Source organism: Sinocyclocheilus anshuiensis, unplaced genomic scaffold (genome assembly GCF_001515605.1).
Source record: "Sinocyclocheilus anshuiensis isolate Anshui unplaced genomic scaffold, SAMN03320099.WGS_v1.1 scaffold879, whole genome shotgun sequence".
Lineage (NCBI taxonomy): Eukaryota > Metazoa > Chordata > Actinopteri > Cypriniformes > Cyprinidae > Sinocyclocheilus > Sinocyclocheilus anshuiensis.
In genome coordinates, this window is record NW_015546063.1 from 476,390 (window position 1) to 482,779 (window position 6,390).

Sequence of the window (6,390 nt, forward strand, 5' to 3'; positions counted from 1 at the left end):
TATACATAAATCTCATAATGTCATTTGTCATAGTTTTTTTGGCTGTAGATGTAAGTGTGTGTGCACTGGGATTTGCTGGGATTTCACAAAGATAATGCAAAATCTGAATTTGCATATCAATTTTGGTCTCATTTATAATAGACCAGCTTTCCACTCATCTGAGATGAAACGCATTTAGTTTGTCATTGGAATGCAGGTTAAGAGACATTACATGCAAGAGTCATTCATCTACATTTTAGATTAGATGTGATGAAAAATGATTTACTAATAATGCTTCAGAGTTGATAAAGGCATTATTCATACTTGCAGAGGATTCAAGCACTACAAAAAGGCTTTTTCACATAGGCTGAACACCTGAAAATATACTTGACTTACTGAGATTAACATGAATGAGGCACAGAAGAGATAATGTAATGCAAAAAAAAAAAAAAAAAAAAATTTAATTTGTGTATGCCTATAGGTCTCCTAAAGTCTGTGTTTGTAATTCTTATAATATTAATTGTGTATTCAGCTCTTATATAAGTTAATTACAGTTACTTAACTGGTGGGCCCAGAGTGATAGATTCACAGGTTATAATATTGTTTTTATATGTTTTGGGTAAGTACAGTCTGGGTCCTGAAGCAAAAACCAGGTGAAAACCTCTGTGCTGGAGAAAAATAATTATTTTGGTAATGAGATTACAAGCCAAATTTACAATCTGCTGCCCCCCGATGGTAGTGAAGGGCAAGTACATATGCCTACTACAGTGCATCACATTAACTGACTCATTTATCAAGCCTGTGCAAGTCTTAAATTAGGCAACTGAACAATAAAAGTTAATACAGTTTGCCTATGTCCTAAATGTCTTGCTCATCTGAGACATATCCCTGATTTAAACCCTCCCCTTGTGTTGATGTTTCACACTCACCATTTGGTTGATTCTGCATAATAGACAGGAATCAGTTCAGTCCATTATTTATACCATAGTCAAAAAGAGGGTTACGTTGTAGAAGGAGTGCAGAGATGGCCTGGTTACGCTGAGCACAGCGAAACATGTATTTCACCCCTAATAGGTGCATCAGATGATCCTGTTTCTTGAGTGTCTTCCAGTCTGTCACCCTTCTCACAATCTGTTGAAGAAGAGCAAAGTGTTACATTGCTGGTTGTCTCGTAGTAAAAAACTAATTTAGAGATTTCAGAGTTGTTTGAGTTAGGTGTAAGTGGACCTCATTAGTAATCGCCATCGAGGGCTCTGTGTTTGATTCTTGCAGTATCTGTGCAGAGCGTTGTCTCATAGCATCCCATAGGGTAACTGCACTCATGTGATCTAATAACAGACAGCAGGCTTAAAAATCCTCAATATTTCTTATTCATTTCACATCATAAATTTTCTCTGATTTCTTTGTTTTCAGTTTCTACAAATTTTATTTGCAGATTCACCCAACTATACATGGGGCATGTTTCCACTGTATATACACAGGGCTGTCCAAACACGGTCCTGGAGGGCCGGTGTCCTGCAGAGTTTAGCTCCAACCCTAATTAAACACACCTGAACCAGCTAATCAAGCTCTAACTAGGCATAGAAACTTCCAGTCAGGTGTGGTGAGGCAAGTTGGAGCTAAACTCTGCAGGACACCGGCCCTCCAGGACTGAGTTTGGACAGCCCTGCACTATACCATTCAAAAGTTTGGAGTTGGTAAGGTTGCTGTTGCTTTTTTTTTTTTTTTTTTGCAAGAAATGAATACTTTTATTCAGCAAGGATGTGTTAAATTAAACAAAAGTGATAGTAAAGACATTTATAATGTAACAAAAGATTTCTATTTGAAATAAACATTATTTTGAACTTTCTATTCATTAAAGAATACTGAAAAAATGTATCACAGTTTTCCCAAAAATACTAAGCAGCAACACTGTTTTCAACATTGATAATAAAAATAAATGTTTCTTGAGCAGAAAATCAGCATATTAGAATTATTTCTGAAGGATCATGTGACACTAAAGACTGGAGTAATAATGCTGAAAATGAAACTTTAAAATTCCATGAATAGAAAACAGTTAATTCAAATTGTAATAATATTTCACAATACTACTGTTTTTACTGTATTTTGACGAAGAAACATAGCCTTGGTGAGGATAAAGGACTTCTTTCAAAAACATAAAAAAAAAAACATTTTAAAAAATAAAAATTTTTATGACCTTTTGCAAAATAATTATGTTTTTGCACTTAATCAGTAAATATACCGAAAAAAAATAATAATTTAGCACACCTGTAAAAACAAAAAATACCTTTCATGTCATCTTTTAGCTGGAAAAACCAAGAGGGTATTTCCTTTGAGCAAGAGGAAGGGCTGAGGAAATACTCTGCGGTTGATTCACCAAACAAACTGAAAACAGATCGCCAGCTGACAATTAATCAATCCGTTAAATCATCTGAAACTGTGCATCTTCAATTTATAAATCAAGTGAAGGCCCACCATTAGTGAAAAACACGCACCTGATAAGGTATCGCTTGCATTTTAGATGGCAGTCATCCTCGATCGGTTTATTTTCCAACATCATGTTATGTTCCATCATTCTAAAGGTGTTTCAACAGCACAACTGTGAGCAGAGGGAGGATGTTACTCCAGATAAATGAAAACAAATACTCAGTACATCCACCTGCCCTTTTTTGTAAAATCTCATAAAATGTAAGAAAATCCTGAAAATTCAGATGCAGAAGAACTCATGACATCACCCAAAACTTTAGCAGGAAAAATGCAGTAAAAATAGACATGTATTCTTACCTGTATTCATCTGGTCTTCTGGTCTGTTACTTTCTCCCTGTACTCTTAGAAAGACTGGGAGTGACATCCAGCTGACTGACTCCAGATCAGATTGGGGCAGATCGTGGTGAGGCCGTGCCACTCAGTTCAGGCAGCGGGTTGGTTGTGACATCCATGGAGATCCGGTAACCCAGGTGAGAGAAAGCACCTGATTCCTCTAAGGAATGAGGGCAAATACAGTCCCATCCCTCCTGACACTCGCCTCTGCTGTCCAGGGATTGTGGGATAGTATGTGTTGGCTCAGAAGTGATGCATGTGTGTTTAATGATTGACTCTAGAGCTGCGGGTCCAAACATGCCCTGTTAATCCTAAAGCTGATGAGTGAAAAACGAGGGACACTGATGGGACAAAGTGAAATTAAAAGATCAAAGAGAAATTTTGTCCTACTGTAATGGACAGTCCATAGAAATGAAAAGCTAATGACTTCTCTACGCATATTAAAAATAACACATTGATAACCGTAAAACCTTCTATGGTATGGTAGTTGTGACCACATATAGATTTCAGTTGCCTGTCTGTTATAATGAAACACACCAAAAATAAGTTTGAGAGTGAGACTGTCTAAAATCAGAATGGAAATGAACTTAATCTTAGCATATTCACATATCCATATGAACATATTCATATAACATAATCTTAACATATTCACATATGCATATTAACATATTAATATGCTCTATAGCAGCATCAGATTTTATTATTAATAATATTATTATTAAGGGGCTACATTTGTCCCCTGGGACTGGTTTATAAGGAGATTTTTAGCATATATGAAGACTTTTTCTTTAACCAGTGACCTTTGACCGTTTTCACATTTTCCTTTCTCATTTTAGCTTTAAGAAGGAAGAAAAGGAAATGAAAAATAGATAAAGCTTTCCTCCACTTTTGGAGGAAAAATGGAACTGAATGAACCAGTGCAGTTTCAAATAATCCTAATACAAGGATTAGGTATTGTTCTCATTTGGAACAATTGTTCTCAGTTGGAACAATTACTGTATGTCTGTTACAGTAATTATAAAATAAACAATGATTATAAAAGTAATTGTATATAATGCACAATAACAACTTACCTGCCAGAAGAAATCTTCAGTAATAAGCAGTTCCAATGTTTTTTCATCACAACTTACTTGTAATTATTTATTTTTACTACTTTTATACATATTAGCTATGCATTCAGTAACACTCACCTCACAAATATATGACAGCTTCAGGTCAACACTCAACACTAAACTCAACAGATATACCAAATAGTATATAAAATATGTAAATGTTGGATAACAGAAATTCACTACGGGAGCATTATTTGCACTGCATTTTAATCATCTGTGTGATTTTTGTCACCTTTTTTTTTTTTGTCCCGAGCCCTGTTTAATTTCTGACCTTGCTTGAATAGTTAATAGGTTAACAACTTTTAACTTCACCGCAACAATTTCCTTTCTTTTCATTATCTACAAAGTGGTCTGCGGTCTGCTCATATGAAGGGGACGCCATACCTTTCAGCACGACCGATTTCAAATGGTGCTAGAAAACCCCAGTCCACTCTGAACACCAGAAGAAATCAGTCACGCTACAAAAGGTAAAAGCATAGTGGAAAACTGTTTTTGTGTGGCATCATTAAATAAGCTTTTAAATAAATAGCATGAATGAATTTAAAAGGTCAAACTAATTAAATGCCAATGTCAGTCACAAACACATGTCTGCTAATGAGCATAAGAGTCTTCTTCCAGTCTTATTTACACATACTGATCTATAGACTTCTTCCTGAAGACCTTTCCATATACAGCATACACCGCTGATCCAGAGAGAGCAGCGCTCATCATGTAAAGCTTAATGTTTGAAACAGTTTCACAAACGGTCTACTTACACAGTAGGCTACATTTCTGTGTTGCAAACATTAAATAATAACGAAAGTATTGATAAAAGTTTAAAGTCCGGCTGTAGACTCGGATGTTGCGGGAGCCGCGATCAAAATGGGTCTTTGAAAGTAATATGCTGCAGATACGCTGCAAATAATGACTGTATATGTTACATTATTCCAGTAGGTGGCGAACAGTGAGTGTTAAATGTATTTGATGTCTGAATCATTCATTCAAGAGATTTTTGAATTTCTATTTTTACATAATTAGGCTAATTCGTTTAAATTAATACATATTTTTAAATAGACTCATTTACTATAACATTAATAAAACATTTTGTCAGAAACTTAAGTAAATTACATATTTTGTTTGGTTGTCTGTTTTGTTTTCAAGGGGTCATATGATGTTGCTAAAAACAACATTATTTTGTGTATTTGGTGTAATGAAATGTGTTTATGCGGTTTAAGGTTAAAAAACACACACATTATTTTCCACATACTGTACATGATTGTTTCTCCTCTATGCCCCGCCTTTCTGAAACGCATCAATTTTTACAAAGCTCATTGGTCTGAAAAGTGAGGTGTACGCTGATTGGCCAGCTATCCAGTGCGTTGTGATTGGCCGAATACCTCAAGCGTGTGACGGAAATGTTACACCCCTTACCATACTGTGATGCCTTGTCCCGGCCGGAGCGATGAGACAAAATCATTAAAAGCCATTATAAACGAGGCATTTGTTGCATCCAGTGGGGACATAATTACGGATTATAATGACTTATACTGTCCTTTTACACGTTGCATTGCATCGCGATTGATGCCAATAAAGAACCTTTACCTTTAACAGTGCATACAACTTGTGCACTATATATAAGCCATACAATAGCTTTAAAAAAAGACTAAAATTTTTTTTTTAAAGATTTATTTTTGGCATTTTTATTTTGATAGGACAGTATAGCAGTGACAGGAAGCGAAGTAGGAGAGAGAGAGAGAGAGAGGGGAGTGGGATCAGGAAAGGTCCACAAGCCCGGACTTGAACTCGGGATGCCCGGAGAGCAACGGCACTATATGTCGGCACACTGCCCACTAGGCTATTGGCGCCGACTAAAACAGTCTAAATTTAAGTCATTATTCGCTGTAAATCTTCAGATCTGCTGCAGCAAAATATGGTGCAGGTTTCATTGGTGATGTTTGAAGTTATTAACGGCCTTATTAGATATGAGATGTAGCTTGAACTACTTGCTTTAAAGTCTTTGGCTTTAATATTTAGTGTTTGATATCTCTGTTTTGGTATAATTTCCATAATATGCAATGTGTGCACATCTGTTAACAAAAATAATGTGTTTTATGATTTTGTGATCCTTTAAGATTAGCCCTTGAGGCCAATGAGTTGTGTTTCTGTCAGTTTTAGTTGAATGTAGTCAGCCACACCTGTACTTAACCTGAAAAGACAGATTTGATTAAAGGTGTGTACACAAATCTCTACATGTTTGCAGTCATTAAAAAAACACACAGAGAATTAAATGGTATTTAACTCAAATCTTTAACATTTCTTTGGGTAAAAACTCCCAGTAGTGTTATAAAACACACTAATGAAACTCTATTTACAGTATTACCCCACAATGCAGAACAAAATGGTTATTTTCTACAGTAATTTGTTGTGTTATTGTTGAAAATGTCTTTGCATTGATCAGACAGTAAAATAGAAAAATCCTCATCCATGCTTTTTTTTTTTT